Consider the following 22,999-nt stretch of genomic DNA (forward strand, 5'->3'; position numbering starts at 1 on the left):
ATGTAGGGATGAGTGAAAGGGGCAGATGAGGCAGAGAGCTTACTGAGGAGGAAGCGCTTAATCCGGAATTTGAAAGTTGATTAGATTTTTGCTAGAACATCTGAGAGAAAAGGCATTCCAGGGAGGGGCGAGGGGATGTGAGAAGTGAAAGAAGAAAAGGAAACAGAAAATTGTGGTATGTTATCACTGATAGGAAGGTATGAGCCTAACAGGTGTGGAAAACAGAAAGAGAGAGAGAGAGAAGAGTCAAGTAAATTGAAGACTAAAAATGTTCCTTGAGTTTGGGATTTAGAAAGTCACTGGTGACATGATAAAAGCTATTTCTGTGAAATGAGGGCAACGATGCTGGATTATAATTAGTTGTAAGACTGCCCCAGGAGACCAGGCGTTAGCTCATGACGCCTGAACACAGATGGTGCCTAGTAAATATTTCCTGACTATTGAATGGATACATTCATAATATTTTAATATAAATACAAGAAAGAAAACAGTACAACGCTTTGGGAAAGAGGGTCATGATTTGAGGGAGAATCAAAAGTATATTTATAGACTCATTGACAGGGAAGAAGCAGAGACTCAAGATTCAGAAAAGAGAGAGATGAATACCAGAGAACAAAGCCCAGTGGAAGAAGGGGAGACAGAAGGAATCAGATGCACTGGAGAGGGTCAGCCTTGAAGCAGAAAGAACAAACTTCCTCTTAGCTCAGTTCATCAAGAAACCTGTATGGGGCACTTCTATGTGGCAGGGACTAGAGTTTCATAAATGTATCCAGAATCATCTTACCTTTTGTCAACGTTGTTCCATCTAACCTGTTAACCTTCAACATTTTTTATTATGATCCACAGAAACAGATCTTATGCTTTGACTCCCGAAACACTCATATACACATAGATAACTTATACAAAAGTTTCACAAAACTTATTCCTAACATATGTTTATATTATGTGTCATGCCCTGAGATAGATTGCATTTTATTCCATTTTATTTAAAAATTTTCTGATTAAGACTACAATACCTATTTCACTGCTGTAAGAATTCTTAACTGTTTTTGTACTCTGGACATCTTTGATAGTCTGCTCGAGCCTGTGGACAACTCAGAAGCATTTTTTTATTATTATTATATAAAATGAAACATATGTGGTTACAAAGAAAATCAATTCTATTTCAATGCAGTTATCAAAACATTAAAATGACATTAACAATGGGTCTAATTACTATAATTTCAAAGTAGTGAAGAACACAAAGAGTATTTCAGATATCTATTATGTGATATGAAAATATTTTAAAGTCTGCTGCTACTGCTGCTGCTAAGTCACTTCAGTCGTGTCCAACCCTGTGCGACCCCATAGACGGCACTGGTTATGAAGTCACAAAAACTACAACTAATAATGTAACTTTGTTGTTTCCTCTTATAACTAAACAAAATGCTAAATTTCTCTTAGGGTTAATGAAAATAGAGATGAAGTGTCCTTTGTATCCAGTTTCATAGACCCCCTGAGTGTTCTGGCCCACCTACCCCAGGGTAAGATCTTTGTGCTAATAGTGGTTTGAGGTCTGACTCCTGGTTCTCCGCATCACTTCCTACATGCTTATCCTCACACACTCTGCTCTTGGTCATAGCAGTCTCCTCACCTTTTGTTAGGCTCATGGGGTATGCTTTGCCTCAGGGCCTTTGCATCTGCTGTGGCCTCCTCTGGGCTTCCCAGGCGGTGCAGTGGTAAAAAAAAAACCCACCTGCCAATTCAGTAGACACAAGAGATGCGGGTTTGATTTCTGGGTAGGGAAGATGTCCTGGAGTAAGAAATGACAACCTACTCCAGTATTCTTGCCTGGAAAATTACACTGACAGAAGAGCCTGGCGGGCTACAGCCCATGGGGTTGCAGAGTCAGACACTGCTGAGCATGCACACATAACCCTGCATGCTCACATAACCCTGCATGCTCACATAACTGAGCACGCACACATAACCCAGCACGCACACATAACTGAGCACTCACACATAACCGAGCACGCTCACATACATGCCTCTATCCGCAATGTTCTGCCTAGTGCTCTTCATCTCAGGTCTCTGATCAAATGAGACCTCCTCAGAGATCTCACCCTGACTGAAGGCCCTAGAATGGTGCCCTCACCCTATCAATTCTATATTCCTTTACCCTGTTTTATTTTTCTTTACAGTATTCATTTATTTAGCAGTGTATCATAGAACTATTTGGTTAGTGACACCTCTCTGTAAGTTCTCTGATGCAAGGATTTCATTTTTTTAAATTTTTTTGTGTTGTAAAATGCACATAATATGAAGCATACTATTTTGACCATATTTAACTGTACAGTTCACCGGCATCAAGTATATTCACACCGCTGTGCAACTTTCACCATCAGCAGGAATTTCTTTGGTTTAACCACATCACAGTGTCTGCCATGTAGCAAGTGCTCAGTTAATACTTGTTGAAAAAAATCATCTCGTTAGGCTGATAGGTGCTTAAATATCAGGCATATCCAATGTGCAGGGGGCTCCAAGAGAAGAGAAGGCTCCCAGGGGGAGGTGTTGTCTGGTTACAGTCAATGTCATCAAAGACTGGAGGAAAGGAGAAAATCAAGCACTTGGAGAGATGCTTAGGTTTCTATCTAGATAGTCTGAAACCATGTTTATTGAAAATAAATTATTTTTTCAGTCATACATTAATGGCCTTCTTTCAAGACTATTTTTTGCATTTTGTCTTTACTCTCTAAGCTCTGCATTAATTAAGGATTTGAGTAAGAAGCAACTCAAAGTAGGCTTATAGAAATAACACATATGGCAAGGTAAATATCATGCAAGTGTTTGGAAAGATGCATTCCATTAACAAAGAATAGGGCAGGTAGGATCAGTATAGCATTTCTATTGATATAACCATGTTACTTTCCATAAGGAAGATTAATTTTTTATTAAATATAGTACAATGATTTAAATCCATCAAGAGGGAAATGTGACATTTGTCTTAGCCTGCCACTCATTGATTTTACTGACTTTTTCCTTATTCAAATGTTTTTTCTCCTCATGCAAATTTTTATATTAACCAGGCTTGAGATAGGCATGATTTTATGATGGTTGAAAGAGTATTTCAAGATAAAATGTCACCAAGTCTTATCTGAAAATGCCAGATCCAGTAAGTTATAGTATCTGATACTGAAATCAGAAATTGACTTTTTTTTTTTGGCCCTTTTTTTTTGTGCAGCATCCTTGATCTTAGTTCCCTGACTAGGGATCAAACCTGTGCCCCCTGCTGTGGAAGTGCAGAGGTATTTTTGCTTGTTTTTTTTTTTTTTTTTGGCTGCATCACCCAGCTTGTGGAATCTATTCCTGGTGGTCCAGCAGTTAAGATTCTGTGCTTCGGCTGCAGAGGGCACAAGTACATCCCTGGTTGAGGAACTAAGATCCCATCTTCCACCTTCCAGGCTGCTGCACAGCTTGGCCAAACAATTAAATAAATAAAATATAAAAGGAAACGGAGTCTTAAACACTGGACCACCATGGAAGTCCAACATAATTTTAGCCTCCAGTTTAGTGAACAAATATTTGATAAATGTCATTTAGTTGGTGCAAATTCCCCTCTACATTATGTCCCTTGGTCCTTCAAGAGCATTCTATAAAGCTATAAAGAAAATGTACATATGTGGTGAAATTACCTGATGCCATATGCAAAACAAAAAATAATTAGTAAATAATTTATTATATACTAAAAATAAGAACATTCAAAGGTTCAGAAAAATTCTTTCACTCATTTATCCTGCTAATATTGAGTTCAAAATAGTGCTCTCTGCTGGGCTTGGTGCTGAACATATAAAGGGAACAAGTTAGACAGGTTTATCTTCTTGGCAACAGACAATGAATAAGGAGATAATGACAAGTTCACAAAATCAGTGAGTTTTCAACTACTTACAAGTGTTATGAAGACAATAAGATAGATAACAGGATTTGGTACACATAGATTTTCAAAGTCCCTTAGAGTAAAGGCAATCTAATCTAATTCTTGGCCCTACCAAGCCCTCATACTTCTAAAGAAGCTTCCCAGAGAAGCAAGGAGAATTCCTACATTTCTTTACATATTCAGGCCATCTGTAGCAGACAACAGATCCCATGGAGCAAACATTACTTTCTGAAATCCAGTCTCTACCAGGAAGTTACTCATGCCAATAACATTCCTCACAAGCAGGATTTCCCAAAGGTCATTCACCCCCTTTTGTCTGTTGCTATTGCTTCCCGATGCCTAGCCTCAAGCCCTTTCTATTTACTTAGAGATACCAGGTGTGATATGATCTGTAAGAAAAAGCCTCCTGGCTTCCATGTAAGTCAAGAAGGTACTGGTTAATTACACTGGAGGATAGTATAGCTGAAAGGGAAGAACGGAGGGAATGAAAGGGAAGTGAGTGAATGAAAAATCACTTCCAAGTGGTTGCCACTTCCAAACTACCATCCCCATTATTCCTCACAGTGCAAGAATGCCACTTCATAGATAGCCATTCCTTGAACATTACTGAGACCCTTTTCCTTAAAAATGTACATTTGCTTGAATGTAGCAATTTTTCTTGTCAAAGTCTACCCTAAGGATAGAACAAGAGATGTAACCAAATATTTATTCAGGGGATGGTCAATTCATTGTTATTTATAGTATTAAAACACTGAAAGTAAGAATCTAAATAGGTCAAAATAAGGAACTGGTTAGACAAGTTACTGCATATACCTACATATTTATGTGTGTGAAATCCTCCAGAGCTATTACAAATGATATTGCAGAATAATGAGAGTAGGTGTGCATAAGAGCAATTTACATACAGCATATACAGTGCGATCCACATGGTATGTGTGTTCACAGAAAGATTACTTAGCATATGTATCACCAAAAGTTAATAGCAGTGCAGGCATGGATGCTTAGTTGCTCAGTTGTGTCTGACTCTTTGCGACCCCATGGACTGTAGCCCACCAGGTTCCTTTGTCCATGGGATTTCCAGGCAAGAATATTGGAGTGGGTTGCCATTTCCTCCTCCAGGGGATTTTCCTGACCCAGGGATGGAACCCAGTTCTTCTGCATTTCAGGGGGATTCTTTACTGTCTGAGCCATCAGGGAAGCTCTCAATAGTAGTATATTGAGTAATTTTCAAAAATTGAATTATGCTTTCCCAAAGATTTTTCAAAATTTTCTGAAACCAACATGAGTTAGCTTTTATAATCAAGAAAACGTGCTACTTTGTCAAAGCCTCTCCTTCTGAGTGGTGAACACCGCTTGAAGAAGCCACAGGTTCATCCTCTGACACTTTCAGGATGTTAGAGTCAAGTCAGAGGTTACGGCTGGGTCTATAGGTGAAAAGTGTACAGACTAAAGGCAGAGCAAAGAATGGAGCTTATAGCAAACTTTGGTCTTTGCAGACACATGATCCAGATGTTGTGTGAGGGTCTCTGTTAAGAAATAACAGGAACGAATCAGAATCACAGCGGCCTTGGAAACCAGCTAATGGGGCTTTTATTATACTGTGAGGAAACTCACTGTGCAGCACGTGTCACTCTCTGAGATGGACTCAGGCTTTATGTGTGTTTTGCATTGTTTTGGTTTAAGTTCCACAGTAGGCCTTGAGGTACCAACTAGGGCTGCAGGTACTGAGCTCTAGGTTTCCTACCAGGGATACAATACAAGATGTGGTGCTGTGCATCTAGCCACGAAAACTGCAATGTGTCAATTGGTATCATGGGCAGGATGTAGGGGTGGCTCCCCTACAGTCTCTTATGGTTTTTGGAAGGGACAGAGAAATGTGAAGTGCTCTTCTCAATCTATATCACACATCACAAATACAAACAACTAACATCACTTCCCTGGGTAAGGAAAAATTTTTGCAATTTGTAAATATTTCACTTAGGTGAGAACTTGAGCCAATATTATACTGTTTTTGAGACTCTGTGATATTATCTGTAAAGTGAGGATAATAGTCACTGCCTCACAGATGGGTACAATGATTGAATGTGTCTATGTATATAAAACACTAAGCAGAGCGTCTAGTATATGTTAGTGCTTATGGTTAGTCATTAGTAGTAGTAGCAGTATTACTGTTATCAGGCTTCCTTGATGGCTCAGCGGTAAAATTCCACCGGCAGTAAGGAGACACAGTGATGAAGGTTCGATCCCTGGGTTGGGAAGATCTCCTGGAGGAGGAAATGGCAACCCACTCTGGTATTCTTGCCTGAAAAATCTCACAGACAGAGGAGCCTGGTAGGCAATAGTCTAAAGGGTAGCCAAGAGTCAGACATGACTGAGTGACTAAGCACAGCACACATTACTGTTATCAACATCAATATTATAGCCTTTACTCTGTGCATTTGTCGCTGTTCTCAGGGTGATTCATAGAACTGTATTTACTGCCTCAGTGTATTTATTCTCTGAACAAAAATAACTACTTCATAATAGAGACCACTCTTTATAAGATAGTTTTACTAATTTATGGTGACAATCGAAAGTACAATGATGATTTAAAAATAGAGAGCCCTTAGTCATGTCAATGGCACCCCACTCCAGTGCTCTTGCCTGGAAAATCCCATGGACGGAAGAGCCTGGTAGGCTGCAGTCCATGGGGTTGCATAGAGTTGGACACGACTGAGGGACTTCACTTTCACTTTCATGCATTGGAGAAGGAAATGGCAACCCACTCCAGTGTTCTTGCCTGGAGAATCCCAGGGACGGGGGAGCCTGTTGGGCTGCCATCTATGGGGTCGCTCAGAGTCGGACACGACTGAAGTGACTTGGCAGCAGCAGTCATGTCAGGACCTTTCATTTCAGGACCTATAGAATAGCTTTGCATATGGACAAAACGGATATTTTTACAGAACAAAATCTGTAAAAACAGAGACAGAAACAATGAAAGAAATTTATATTTATGTGGAAATGTCTTTAATTACAATTACTAAGCAAAAGGTATTATACATTAAAGCTGCAAACGAATCTGTGAAGAGTGTAGGTTGGCACCCCGTAATGGGGTCTGTCCCAACACATCACAGAGTGGTCAGAACCTGCAAGTCTCAGGGTGAGAGTGGGCCATGGAAGTCATCTGCAAGCTGTAAGAGCTGTGTATGGAATCATTGCAAGAACTAGAAACTCTCCACCTGTAATTATTTGCCTTAAATATTTTCTGCAATACGAGAAATTACACACAAGCAAAAACAATGAAACCCCTTACTTATTCTGGTCCTTCAGTAACTGGTTTAATAAACCTGTCCATTATCTTGTTATTGTCTGAACATGGAATCACTGATGATTACAAAATCAAAATCAGAACACTGTTCTTTAGAGTGATTATTGTGTGAATTGCTAGAGGCCTTATTGGTTGGAGAATATCAGTGGTCAGTTTATTGGAGAAAATTACATGTGCCAAGCCCTTCAGGCAAGAAGTGTAACTTTTCCTGCAGGATCACTGAATTCATTGAGTTAGGGAGAGCTTTAGCGAATTGTAACAAACATGGATGAATTGTTACTGAGGCAACCATTTGCTGAAATGGCTTTCCAGACAAGGGAAAAACAATACTGGCCCATTTAGTTAGCTTAATTATTTTAATAAACAGTTCATTTTAATTTTCATTCACTTTCTTTAATTATGGAAGATTAACAAATACTGGTGAATAGTTTCTCTCTATACCACTTTCCACCAAAACCAGGCTGTGGATAGCTAAAGATCAAAGTCATTCCTCAAATAGCTTCCTCATAAATTGTTCAGTAATTTGAATACTTAATTTTTGCTTTTTGAATAGACAAATGTTTACTAGCCATAATGCTATACCACAATGACATATATCCTATGTTTATACCAGTAGAAAAATATAATTTTGGAAAAAGCCATTTGCAATTGGCTATGGATCTATTCTATTTATAATATTGAATATAAACACAAAAATCCAACAGAGAGGAAAATGTCTTTCCAGTTGAATTCTCTATCAAACTGAGACATAGAATGCTAATTCTGCACCAGTGTTGATGAGTTCAAATTCTAAAAATATTCCTTTTAATGCATCACCAAATACTTAAGTTTGAGGTTAGTTGAAACTATTAGAATATTTTTCAAATTTTAGAATAAATGCTTTATTAAAATGCACATTTAAATGAGACACATCTCCGAGACCTGATTCCTTAAGTTGCTAAGTCCTCAATAACAATAATTAAAGCTTCCATCTCATTACTAATAAAATGAAAAATTGAATATTGTTTATGTACTACTAAAATTAAGATTTATTTTTGAAAAAATCTTGAATATTACTGAATCAAAAGTCAACATAGAATGATACTTTACTTAAATCTATTTCATCTATTACATTTATTTCCAAAATAAAGAGAAAATAGACAAAGTAACAAATTCCTTTCTATCCTGTATGAATAACATTCTAGAGCACTGCTATGTGTGGGGTGAAGATCTGGTCACAAATCTTACATTTATGGCTTACAATCTATTTGACCTATGACTGCTTTATTTAACTCAGCTTCCTTTCTTTATTAAATGTGGCCATGAATACTACCTTATTAGTTTTCTGGCAGTTACAATGAGAAGACAAATGTCTTTCCCTTGCCTTTTCTGGGGAATGAGGGGTGGATTGGTTTTCCAGAGATTCATTCTGCTCCCAGGTCCCCACTGACTTCCCTACTATATCACATCTCTTTATTGTACACATCTTATAGAACCAGAAAGAATTATATTTGCTCTTTTGATTCTATTCATCTATTACTTGGATAAGCAGATAGGTATCCCAAATTAAAGAAACTCCAAATGTGAGTTCTATGAATGTAGTCTTTTCATAGCTTTCATCTTTGCTTTGTTGTATTATTTTTGCTCCTTTCTGTGTATTCCATGTTTTTGCTATAACTAAGACCTTTTAAAACTAACACCCAAAAAAGATGTCCTTTTCATTATAGGGGACTGGAATGCAAAAGTAGGAAGTCAAGAAACACCTGGAATAACAGGCAAATTTGGCCTTGGAGTACTGAATGAAGCAGGGCAAAGGCTACTAGAGTTTTGCCAAGAGAACACACTGGTCATAGCAAACACCCTCTTCCAACAACCCAAGAAAACACTCTATACATGGACATCACCAGATGGTCAATATCGAAATAAGATTGCTTATATTCTTTGCAGCCAAAGATGGAGACGATCTATACAGTCAGCAAAAACAAGACCAGAAGTTGACTGTGGCCCAAATTCAGACTGAAATTGAAGAAAGTAGGGAAACCCACTAGACCATTCAGGTATGACCTAAAGCAAATCCCTTATGATTATACAGAGGAAGTGTGAAATAGATTTAAGGGACTAGATCTGATAGAGTGCCTGATGAACTATGGATGGAGGTTTGTGACATTGTACAGTAGACAGGGATCAAGAACATCCCCATGGAAAAGAAATGCAAAAAAGCAAAATGGCTGTCTGAGGAGGCCTTACAAATAGCTGTGAAAGAAGAGAAGTGAAAAGCAAAGGAGAAAAGGAAATATATAAGCATCTGAATGCAGAGTTCCAAAGAAAAGCAAGGAGAGATAAGAAAGCCTTCCTCAACGATCAATGCAAAGAATTAGAGAAAAACAACAGAATGGGAAAGACTAGAGATCTCTTCAAGAAAATTAGAGATACAAGGGAACATTTCATGCAAAGATGGGCTTGATAAAGGACAGAAATGGTATGGACTTAACTTAATAAACAGTTGTTAAGTAGACAAACATAAAATTCCTATAGAACATGTGTGATAAGGTTTTGAGTGAGGAATACTATTTAAAACTAATAACCAGGGTCAGAGGAGAAAAAGTAGATTATGTCAGATTTGGAACTGGAAATTCAAGAAGAATATGTTCTGCATGCTATGTGGCTTCAGTCGTGTCCAACTCTTTGTGACCCTATGGATCGTAGCTTACCAGACTCCTCTGTTCATAGGATTCTCCAGGCAGGAATACTGGAGTAGGTTGCCATGCTCTCCTCCAGGGGATCTTTCTTACCTGGGGATGGAACCTGCATTTCTTATGTCTCCTGCATTGGCAGATGTGTTTTTTACCACTAGCGCCATCTGGGAAGCCCAAGAAGAATAACTAAGGCCAGAATAACAGCAAGTGAAGTAACAATGAGGCAGATACTTGCTTCAGGTGGCGACTATCCATGACTCCCACCTGCTGAAGTTCATGTCTTCATGTAATCCTCTCCCCTGAGCGTAGGCAGGGTGCATTTTTTTGATTCTACCACAGAATATGGCAAAGGTGATGCAATGCACATGATTCCATTACATAAGACTGCAATGTCTGTGTTGCTAGAGTATGTCTCTCTTTCTCTCACTGGCTTTGAAGAAGCCAGCTGCCAAGAATTCTATAGTTACAAGGAACTGAATGTTGCCAGCAACCATATGAACAGTGAAACAGATTCTTCCCTCATCACATCTCCAGATGAGAACCCTTCCTAGCCAACATCTTGATTCCTACCTTGTGAGAACCTAAGCATAGGACCCCTCAAACTGTGCCCAGACTCCTGACCCACAAAAACTCTGTCATAATAAATGTGCATTGGTTTAAGTCAGCAAGTTTGTGTTACTTCATTATACAGCATTAGAAAACTAATAAGGTTAAGATATAGAAGCAAAGAAGAAACAAAACTAAAGTTTCAAAGATGTGTAGGTACAGAAAACGACATTCATGTCAGATTTTTCTTAAGTCATAAAGTATTCATGAAGTGATGTCTTCATAAGATCAGCTCCAACTTGTCTCAAAGGGGCCAGACCTAGGGGCCATAGGTAACGATAACACAACAGCGAGTGCAATCTTCTTGTGAACCACATAACACAATTCTGTTTCAGAGTCACAGCCTTCTACTCACTGCCCAAACAAATGTATTAAAATATATGTTTGATCACAAGAGGTGAACAAAGATTAGTGCAAATCCTTCATCACTAATGACTAAAGTTTTAATACATATAACATCACTTTGAGATCTAAAAATAATACATAGCTTGGATGTCATAAGCAAGTAGGAGTATTTTCTCTACTCATATTGTAAATTATTACATAGAATCAGCAAAAGGGACACAAGGATAGAGGTTTTTCAAGTATCTTGAGGAGTTTTCTTCATGAAGAGGAAGGGTATTTACATATGGCAGAAATCTCATATGAGATGGAGGTATCATTTAAAGTGGAAGGATTCTAGCTTAGGGAGTTACAGCTCTGTGGGACACGGTACCTAATTCTACCGCACATGAGACAGCCTGGGAATTTTGAGTTTTCCAGTCTATATGTGGGTCATAGTCACCTTTGCAGGTGTCTGTCAACCAGAGTTGCAGACTTAGAGCAACAGCTGAGGGAGACCCTACAGGTGGCAGGAATTTGCAACCCTGACTTTCTGGAAGTTCTCAGTCTTCAGACATCCTCGTGTCCTCTCTCCCAGAAGGTCCAGATGGCAGGCTGCCTGGCAGCTTTGATCTTAGCTTCCACCATCTCAGTCCAAAGTGGAAGAAATGAATACCACTTCCTCCAAATACTTCCAAGCTGAAGTGCATTCTGTTAACTAGGGTTTAGTTTTGGAGCATTTGTCATTTGAGGCATCCTGTAAAATTCTTACAAGAGCTAAATCAAAATGTGTGAAGACATAACAGCTAAAATTATAAGAGGTCCATCATCAATTTAGGCCACATAGTTGCCACGAGTTGTCTTCTGTTGATACAATTTTTGCTTTTCTTCCTTCACTCAAGTGCAGGCAACTTTGATGCACTTGTGCATGCTAAATCACTTCAGTCGTGTCAAACTCTTTGTGACCCCATGGACTGTAGCCTGCCAGGCTCCTCTGTCCATGGGGTTCTCCAGGCAAGAATACTGGAGTGGGCTGCTATTTCCTACTCCAGGGGATCTTCCCAAACTGGGGATCAAACCCGCATCTCTTATCTCTCCTGCACTGGCAGGCAGGTTCTTTACCAGTGCACCAACTAGGAAGTCCAACTCCTCGTCAGGTACTGTTAGCCTTTGGGAAACTAGGAGGGATAAGAATATTACATACCCTTTATTCTCATGAAATAAGAATGCAGCGTTCAGAGATTGACTGTAACAAATCCATTGGTTATAAAAAAAATTACTGTAAAAGTTGAAAAAATTAAAAGAAAGGAAAATTACTTCTTCAGGGAAAAGGGAATGTAAAACTAAAACTAATTTTTTATAAGCACTAATTGCTTAATTCTGTTATTAAGTGAAACACAGATCCACAATTATTACCATTTAAAATGCAATTATGAAAATATAATAAGTTCCCATTTCTTTTTTATCTTTAATCTTCTCCACATTATTTATTAATTAGTTCTTGCAGTAATCCCAAGAGATAAGGGTAATATTACTAACATCCCAGTAGTACAGACTTCAGTAGCTTACCCCAAATCAGTAAAATTGAGCTTAAAATAGAAACAAAATGAACAAGGGATATTAGGTATTTCATTGGATCCAAGAACTGAAGAATTGGAAGATGCCTAATCCAACTTTACATTATATATAAAGTGAGACCTGAGGGGATGAATGACTTGCTATAAGGTCTCACAGCTATCACCAATAGGTCCAATTTCTAAACCACCTGCACTCTATTTCCCATTCCTTCCCTTAGCCATTCCATATCAATTATGCCCGAACTGTGCAGAACTAAGTACCGGGCAAAACGCTGTGGTTCTGTGAGCCAGAGCTATGGTTCTTGCTCATTAGGACTCTTTGGTCTATTAGGGGGTGTACTAAAGGGTTAAAGACGCTGAAACAGAAGTGAAGGGACCTACAGACACTAAAGGAGGTTTGGTATAATTCTGGCATTCTCTAGAAATTGGGTCCAACATGCATGGAGAGCAAAGGTATGGGCCAAAAGACATTTACAGCAGGGCTCAGTGGTGAACAATCAGCCTGCCAATGCAGGAGACATGCATTCGACCCCGGGTTAGGCAGATCTCCTGGAGCAGGGACTATCAACCCACTCTAGTATTCTTGCCTGGAGAATTCCTTGGACAGAGGAGCCTGGTGGGTTACAGTCCATGGGCTAGCAGAGTCAGACACAACTGAGAGACTGAACTGGCACCATGCACACATGAACTCTAAGGGGGTTCAACACACAAATGTCTGCATGGGCTGAGAATTTCCAACAAAAGGGTGAGTCCAGCATGGTGTGGGTACACATGCAACACTGTGAGTGGGGAGGGCTGTGATCTCTGGAGGTTGGGTCCCACTTAAAAGGGGCAGCCGTACTCAGACCTGCTTCAATATTCCTTGTTTATGTGAGCCCAGTGCTGCTAGAGTCACTCTTTTTTTTTTTTTCTTTTTCCCCCTCAAAGACATCACAGCATAGATTTTGTGAAATTTCCTGAAGCTCCTAACTTGGCTGCTGGCCTCATAGGAGCAGAGCTAGAATAAATTGTCCAGCCAATTAGCAAACATATAACATATGAAGAACATCTTTAAAATGATTTGTGCTTTAATTCACTCCTTTGCCCTTGAGATCTTTGTATAGTCTTGTTAACTTAGTTTTTTTCTGAATATCTGGTTGTGCACTAGTGATGGTTTAGACTGCTCAAATCCTTGAAAACTGAGGAATTTCCAAATGCTGCATTTTTTAAAAATCCAGCCAAATGCCATGGTATGGTAAATGTGAACTTATGGTCCCTTTTGTAGCAGTGCTTGAGTATCTAATATACCTTCTGGGATTAATCTATCCCTATTACAGGTGTTAAAAGAGCCCATTTCTACAAGTGGGATATTCAGCAGTTCTTGATGCCATGTACCATTTTAACAGGTTTAATGCAGGTCAGACACAGTTGCAAAGGCTTTGTATAGAGTATCTCATTTATCCAAATAAGCAGTCTATGGCATGGGTACTATTACTGTTGAAATTCATCTGCAAAACGGAGGCTCAAACAGTTTAAACAACTTTCAAAGTCACACATCCATTCCGTAGTTCAGTGTCATTCAGTTCAGTTCAGTTCAGTTCAGTCGCTCAGTTATGTTCGACTTTTTGCGACCCCATGAATCGCAGCACGCCAGCTAGATAATAATAATAATCTTAAAGTCAATGCTTTCGTTATCTCCCTATGATGCCAACACAAGAGTTCAACTAGTGAAAAACTTAGTAAGTACCCAATACTTTCTCTATACAACAGTGAACAATCTAGAGCACATATTTTGTTCTGAGTTTAGGCTGCAAATCATATTTTCTTTTGAGTCTAGAGTAGAAGTGTTTAGATTTTCTGATACTCTGTATGCAGAGGTTAACACAACAGAAGGAAAGAGGCTGAGTTTTCAGCCTCTTTACAGGCACCATAAATTCCTTGGGGTAATTACTATTATAATGAGTATCCCACCATTATGGTTCTATATATGTGTGTGTGTGTGTGTGTGTGTGTGTGTGTGTGTGTGTGGAGAAGGCAATGGCACCCCACTCCAGTACTGTTGCCTGGAAAATCCCATGGATGGAGGAGCCTGGTAGGCTGCAGTCCATGGGGTCGCACAGAGTTGGACATGACTGAGCGACTTCACTTTCACTTTTCACTTTCATGCATTGGAGAAGGAAATGGCAACCCACTCCAGTGTTCTTGCCTGGAGAATCCCAGGGATGGGGGAGCCTGGTAGGCTGCAGTCCATGGGGTCGCACAGAGTTGGACATGACTGAAGCGACTTAGCAGCAGTAGCAGCAGCAGTGTGTGTGTGTATGTGTGTGTGAGTTAGTGTGTTAGTCACTCAGTAGTGAGACCTTTATACATATATATGTATATATGTGTATATACACACACACACACACACACACACACACACATAAAGCAGATCTTCACAGTAAAAAACTAACAGGGAAAAAAAGCCCATAGTTTGAAATGGAAGGACAGTTCCTTTCACTACCAATTAGTGATGGTGTTGGAGATGCATTGGGTTGGAGCAGAGTAAAGTCAATGGTATGTGAATACTGAGACTTTCCTTCCAACCTTGCAGCCAGCCTAAGTTTCAAATACTTGCTCCATACCCTGTTAACTTCATGAACTTTGGCAAATAATAACCTGTTATAAGCCTTATTTTCTTGGCCTTGTAATGTCAGGTGAAAGATTACATGAAATGCTTATTAAGTTCCTAGTGGAGTGTTTAAAACATAGTTCAGTTCAGTTCAGTTCAGTCGCTCAGTCGTGTCCGACTCTGAGACCCCATGAATGGCAGCACGCCAGGCCTCCCTGTCCATCACCAACTCCCAGAGTTCACTCAGAGTCACGTCCATCGAGTCAGTGATGCCATCCAGCCATCTCATCCTCTATCATCCCCCTCTTCTCCTTCCCCCAATCCCTCCCAGCATCAAAGTCTTTTCCAATGAGTCAACTCTTCGCATGAGGTGGCCAAAGTACTGGAGTTTCAGCTTTAGCATCATTCCTTCCAAAGAACACCCAGATAACCATAAATACCACTTTTTCCCTTTATTGTTTGTTTTCTCATATTGTTTCTCTTCCTTGTTTCAGAGACAGGGGCTGGGGACAATTCTCTTAGAGTTAACTAACCACATCGTGCCCAAGGATGGATCCAATTGGTGAGAATAATGATGAATGTTTCCTAGTATTAGATATTGTGCCAAGTCCTATAATGGACTTGCATTAACTTGTCTAATAAATTGTAGCATTTGAACATGAACTTGTTTCTGTGCTAAGAAGCCCAGACTTGGGCACGGTCATAAAAAACAACAGTAGCTGGCCACTTAACCTCAGTCAAAGTAACTAGAAGCACCATAAACTCTTTTTTTTTTTTTTTTAAATACACATTTATTTATTATCTCACTGTTTCCATGGGTCATAAGTTCAGACATAGGTAGGTTCTTTTCTCAGGGTCTCACAAAACAGCAATCAAAGTACTGGCTGGGGTTGTGATCTCACCTGTGACTCTGGGTTGTCTTCCAAGCCCACTGGTTGTTGATGGGATTCAGGTTCTTGCAACTATAGAGCTCATGGCAGCTTGCTTCTCTGACACCATTAGGAAAAGGTCTCTGAACTCAGGGAAGGTCCATGTTCTTTTTAAAAAGTGTCAACTAATTAGGTCAGGCTCACCTTGAATAATTTCCCTTTTAAAGAACTTAATGTCAAACTGACTACATCTTGATCAATGTGCAAAATCCCTTCACTTGTGCCATAGAACATAACCTGATCATGAGAAAGACATCCATAATGATTACAGAATTCATCCACATCTGGGAGAAAGGAGATTACATAGGATTTATGTTAGGACCCTGTAGTAAACAGAATTCTACCATAAATTCCTGATTTTGTGTCCTCATTTTTTGACAGTGAAACATGAAATAATACAGGATTCCTTCTCAGATGATAGTCATTTTTCCCCTTTGCTCCAATATTGCACCCCTAAATATTTTTTCTTTAATATAGTATTCATGAAATAATGTTTAATTTAATATATGTTAACATATTAATATAATAGGATTATATGAAAATGTCCATTTAGAATATGCACACATGTTTTTATTTAAATATGAATGCTCTTTAACTTCATGGTGTTCCAAAGTGTAGCAACATTTTGGGAATGAAAAAACTGAATATGCCAGTAGCATGAATTATGTTAAGGCTTGTGCAATATTTTTGTATGAAATGATTTTTTTCTTCCAAGTATTCCGTAAGCTCATAGTCAGCAGTTTAATTATTCTTTGCAAGCATAATAACTTCCTGAGAACCAAGAGCACTATCTTGTGACAAAGCTGGTTTCCACATTTTTTTTTAATAAGGAAGGGTTCAGAGTGGTGATTTCTTGATATCCCTGAAGGTTTTTTAGGAGCGATCTTATCCAAGCAGTACATTTTCTAAAGATATAAAGGGAGCCGTAAACTGTTCAGAAAGGCTGAAGCATCTCATTTCTTTCTTACATTTCCTTTTTCTAGGGATAGTTCTCTGCAAGACCACAGGTAGTCATAAAAGCATCCAGACAACCTCCTGCTCCAAATCCCAGGCCTGTTAAGAAATATTCATATCTGCACAAAATTGCTGATGATAATAAAAATAATGAAAATAAATTCTACAGACTTGAAAAGTCCCATGAAAATTCCTCCCTGTAGTTTTAGCACTGTCTTTGCATATTCAGCTTTGAAACTTCCATCTGCAGTAATGCTGAGTGCTCTGCTTGAGTGAATACCTAATCCTTCCAATAAGTTATAGTCACTAAAAAGTGCCTGTCCCATGAAGCAGAAACTGACTATTTTGCTGAATTTTATTGCTGGTTATCAGGAGCAGTGTGCAGGACAAAACAATTTCATACTGACCTCTCTACTGTATCAAATATATACAAATAGATCTGTTCCTTATGATTTTTAAAAGTTAGATTTTTACACTGATTAGAGACTGGAAAGAGACCTTTATGATTTTGGCTGATACTCCTATAGGATGGAGAATTTAATCTGTAATTCAGAATTAATTATTTGGTTTTAAAAAGAAAAAAAAATTATATTCAGGGAACATCCTAGGAGATTCTGATCTAGTAGCTACTTTATGCTGGGGCTTAAAAGGCTGTGTTTCTGTTTTTAATATCCTCAGGAAAAAAAGAAGCAATATATATCTAGCATATGTTAAAGTATATGACTATATTGAATATATAATATGAATCTTAAATATATATTTTAGTCATATTATATCTATATGTTATGAATATGTACATATTTTAAAAGATATAAATATAAACTCTAGCTACATTTTATCCTAGAAATTCCTTATCAACAAATGTTTTGACACATTCTCTGTTTTGACACATAGAATTGCTTCATGTTCAAGACTGTTCAGTACCTACAGCTTTTTCTTTTTCTTTTTAATTATTGAATAACTAGAAATAACTTAAATGTCCACACTAGGAAAATGAAGGTGAAAGTGTTAGTCACTCAGTCGTGTTCAACTCTGCAACTTCATGGACTGTAGCCCACCAGGCTCCTCTGTCCATGGGATTTTCCAGGCAAGAATACTGGAATGAGTTGTGATGCCCTCCTCCAGGGGATCTGTCCAACCCAGGGATCAAACCTGGGTCTCCAGCATTGCAGACAGATTCTGAGCCATCATCTGAGCCACCAGGGAAGCCCTAAGAACACTAGGGGATTTGATTGAATAAATTATTAATATTATATAGCCATACAATGGAATACCATGTAATAGAAACAAATGTTAGATTTACACAGTTGAAATTGACTAATGATAAATTATCCAAGATATACTGTTAGAATATGGTGTATTTGTAGTATAATCCTGAAAATTTAGCAAAATTTTATAGAGAAGAGGGTGTTTACTTTTCATCTTAAGTTCTCTCTAAGCTAAAAACCTCTACACACAAAATTCTTTTCATTTCGTATTTGCATGTATTAATTTTATAATTTAAATGATAAAACAAATTAAGAATACACACAACAATTCTGATGTTCTGATATTTGTCCTGTGTTAAGAACACTCTAGTTCTCATATGATATTGATGTCCTACAATAAGTTTTAATGACTAGAGTGCTGAACAATCAAATCAATATTACTATTTAAAATTTTGCCCTATGGGAAAAGTATTTATTTTGTACTCAAAAATAATCACACCTCAGTTATCCTTTAAATAGACTACATGCACGATGTTGCTTTATAATACCCTTTCTGTGACAGTGAAATAAAATATGATAAAATATACCAGATATACCAGATGCTCAGGAGTGCAATCAATGGGTCACATGGTAATGTTATTTTTAGTTTTTAAGGAACCTCCCTACTGTTCTCCATAGTGGTTGCAACAATATATCCAGAGAAAACTATAATTAGAAAAGACGCATGCACCCCATGTTCATAGCAGCACTCTTTACAATTGCCAAGACATGGAAACAACATATGTGTGTGTGTCTGTGTGTGTGTAATATTACTCAGCCAAAAAGAAGAATGAAATAATGTCATTTTCAGCAACATGGATGGATATAGAGATTATTATATTAAATGAAGTAAGTCAGAGAAAGACAAGTGCCATATGATATCACTTATACGTAGAATCTAACAAAATGACACAAATGTACTTATTCACAAAACAGAAATAGACTCACAAACAGAAAACAAACTTACAGTTATGAAAGGGGAAGGGCGAAGGAATAAATTAGGAGTTTAGGATTAACATATATACACTATTAAATAAAAATAGATAACGAAGAGGGACCTACTCTACAGCACAGGGAACTATACTTAATATCTTGTAATAATTTCTAACAGAAAAGAATTTGAAAAAGAAAAAAAGTATATATATATATATATATATATATAAAATCACTTTGCTGTACACCTGAAAGCAGCACATCATTGTAAACCAACTATACTTCAATTTAAAAAAAGGAAAATAAAGTCAGAGGAAAGAGGTGTCCAGAGCATTAAAAGAAAAAAAAAGTGTACTATTTCACACCACCGCTTAAAGATAACACCTGATGGATATCTGATGACATACTGATGATGATAATGCAACTGTATTATTTTCAACAAATAATAATAATAATAAATGTGAAAAATTTGCCCACTTGGTGAATCAATAATGATATCACAACCCTGATAGAAGGCTCAATTCAGGCAGTTGACAGTACTAAATTGAAAATATCCATCTTCTACATTGGCAGATTTTTTTTTCTTTTAGTACTATTATATGTTAACCTTGTGATGAAAAGGCAGGGAGGTGACAGGGCCAATTGTGAGGACTCTGGAAGTTAGGAGCCTTGAGTTTCATCCTAGAAGACGGAAGGACAAACTTGACCACACTATTTAACCTCTCTGCATTTCAACTTTCCTATCCTCTGTGAGGTGAGAAGAACACTTGCCATCCACCCCATAAATGGGTTGAAAGGACTGTGAGGGAGTTCATGGAAAGCACTTTGAACTGCTCAGAAGTAAGCTTTTACAGAAGTACAAAGCCTCACATCAAAGGACTCGTTCTTACCTTTCTGAGGCAATAGGGAGCAGTTCCTGGAAAGGATAATGTATAGGCCTGACAGTGAGTGTTCCTTTTCATTCAAATAATTGCCATGGCAATTTCTTTTCTTTCTTACATGGACATCGTTCACGTGCAGCCTTGACAAAACCCGACGTCCCTTCTCAGATCACTGTGAGGGGTCTCTGAGGCTTTTTTTGGCTCATTCAGCTGCGTTATTCAGCCGACAGGTATAAAACATGCTACCCTCTACCTCTCTCTTTAAGCGTTGCTAGAAAGCAGTCTTCTGGGGGGAAAAAAGTAGAATACATTCCAGGAGGTTATTTATGCCTCCACCTGCTATGGCCATATTTGAGGCAGGACAGAGCTAATTCACTCATGCTGATTGTTCACCCCGACTTGTTCTAGAATCACAGCTCTTTCTCCAGCTATCCATCCTGCATTCTTGGGTACCATTTGTGCACTGAGGCCAATAGAAAAATGTTACATTGGTCCTAGAAAAGGAATCTGCCTGCTAAATAGTGCTGAAATTACACAGCAATTTAAATCTTTCTTCAGATCAACACCTTGTGCACTTTACAGTACTGTACTGGTCCCACATTAAAATTACCTGGATGATTTTAACAAGATGAGTTAAATTAGAGTCTCTGAGGCTGCTGCTAAAGCCTCTGCAGAGAGATGTTTTAAGACTGGTGAATATACATTGCAAGTGTAAATGAATGTAAATGAATGAATGGATGAATAAATTGTTTTCCAGGTATTTCCTGAGGAAGAACCCTGATCTAGAGAGTCAAACATGGCTAGGATACCAGTACCCCTGTAACTGTGAAATACTGGCTCTGTTCTGTGCAATTCCATCAATGACCACTGCATTTCTCAAGGGTCTTCTCAGAGTGACTCATGGATGGCTTATAAGAGTATCAACTAGAGGGATGGCTTGTTAAAAATTCGTATTCTGAGGCCCAACCGCTGAACTGCAGACTCAGAACCTTATAGGGGGTAGATAGGGCACGTTTAGGCATTTAAAATCATTTTCTCAAGTGATTGATCCTTGCATATTAAGTTTTAAAACAAGAACTAAAACTCTCTCTGGACCTTTCCTTTCGTATCTTTTTTTGAGCTTTCTCAGGACCCAGATCCTCTGCTAAGTGTTTAGGGCACATTACCTCTTTTTTATCTTCACAAATGACAGCAATTCTTACTCAGAGAAGAGGAAATTAAGGCCAAAAGGAGAGAAATGACTTGCTCAAAATTTCATGCTTAGACACAGGTAAAAGCAGTAACCAAAATGATGTTCATTTTTTCTCAAAAACTCGGTAACACTTTCATCCTTGACGCTTAACATTATTCCCTCCAGTCATCAGGTCCTGGCCTCTCCTTATCCCATTGCTCTACCTTTTAACATAGTCTCTGATATGCCAAACACTCATTTCATACTCAGAGGTTCATCTTTACTTGTTTCTGGACTCATCAACAAATGAGCCGCTATTTTCAATGGTTCTTTTCTGAAGGTTCTAGGCCTTCTGATGGCCCTTCAACTTTGCTCATCACATCTCACTGAAATCAGGTCGGCCTTGTTGGATGAGCTCCTCTAATTCTGCCCTATTGGCTACATTACCTTCTCCTGCCTGCGTCTCTCCATCTTTCCCACAACTGTAGAGGGAGAGACAGCCTTTGCTGGGACCCCAACCTCTTCCCACCTCCTGAACTCCTGCCCAAACTCAGCCCCACCCTGGACTCCCCCTCTCCACTGGCTTTAATCTCACCTTTGTTTAAATATGTTTAAATTCCCACTATTTTCAAGTAATAAAAGTTTGTGAGTTTGAAAAGAGTTTTCTTTCTGTTTTCCCAAGCAATCTCTCCTACACCTCTCCTCTGTTTTCTCAGTACTACTTTCCTCCTTAACTCCACTCTCCCCTTGATGTGGTTCTCTTCAAAGTTATCAAAATCCATCTTCAGGCCAAATCCATTTGTCAATGTTCAGTTCCCTACTCAGCATCTGCTCACCTGACATTTAATCTTCTTTAACTCTCCCCACCCTCAGCCTCTGGGATGATCAGTCTTTGTCGTTTTATTTTGATTTTTCTTCTTCTTTGCCTCTACTTAAACAAGTCTCTTAAACTTTTTTGAACCTCAGAATCTTTACCTCTAAAACAGAAAACAAAATATTGGACTCAATATGTCATACAGAGGCACAAGAAAGTGAAATGTCTATTTTATTTATTGACTTATTCAATAAACATTTATTAAGCATCTACTATATGTATATGACTAAACACTGGAGTGTAAAGATGAAACTGGCATGGCCATTAATGTTAAGGAATACCAAAATGAAGACCTTGACAATTAATCACAGTGCTTCATTTATTCATTCACTTATTTATTCAATTAATTTTAACTGAGTATCTATGATATGTCAAGCAGTTGTCTAGGCACTAGAGACATAACAATAACAAGTCTGAATAAGCACTGCCCTCATGAAGCTTGGGGGAATCACCCATATAGCTAGCTAGCTAGATAGTATCAGTGAGAAGTAACAGTTATGAAGGGAAAAATGAGTAATAAATAATTGTGGCAATAAAGTGTGCTAGAAACATGGTCAGAAACTACTTCTTTGTGGAGGTAACATTTTGGTCTAAGGCCTAAATGATGAAAGGAGAATCAGATATTTAGAAAGAGCATATGGAGATGGTGCTGCAAGTACAAAGGGCCTGAAATTTGAATGAACTTAGTATGCCAGAGGGGCATAAAGAAGGCCAGGAGACCTTATGAAGGTGAAGAGAGTTTGGAGAGATCTTATATGCCGTGTTAATTAAAGCATCTGATTTTAACACTACATGCTAAAGAAAGTCACCAAGAGGTTTCAGGTAGGAGAATGCCATAATCTAATAAATATTTTAAAGAATCATGTGAAAATTGTGAGAATAATTGATTGGGCTTGGGAAACAGTGGAAGCTGGAGAAGTAGTTATGAGTTCATCTCAGTAGATCAGGCAAGAGATTAGTTGAGATGGTATAGGTAGTGGCAATGATGATGGTATGACGTGCTCATATTTTGGTTACAGTA

At 38.4% G+C, this 22,999-nt stretch overlaps 1 protein-coding gene and 1 long non-coding RNA gene across 4 annotated transcripts in view; both read right to left on the reverse strand.

Annotated features, from left to right (window-relative positions):
- The window catches only part of KCNIP4 (potassium voltage-gated channel interacting protein 4), a 1,316,619-nt gene that overhangs the window by 494,007 nt on the left and 799,613 nt on the right, over window positions 1–22,999 (reverse strand). The window lies entirely within an intron of this gene.
- LOC133249398 (uncharacterized) overlaps window positions 1–22,999 on the reverse strand; it is a 55,652-nt gene that overhangs the window by 16,824 nt on the left and 15,829 nt on the right. The window contains exon 2 of the long non-coding RNA XR_009736932.1: window positions 1–22,081. This exon is cut by the window's left edge and continues 16,824 nt beyond it. This is a non-coding gene — a long non-coding RNA (uncharacterized LOC133249398). The remainder of the gene's footprint in view (window positions 22,082–22,999) is intronic.

Source organism: Bos javanicus, chromosome 6 (genome assembly GCF_032452875.1).
Source record: "Bos javanicus breed banteng chromosome 6, ARS-OSU_banteng_1.0, whole genome shotgun sequence".
NCBI lineage: Eukaryota > Metazoa > Chordata > Mammalia > Artiodactyla > Bovidae > Bos > Bos javanicus.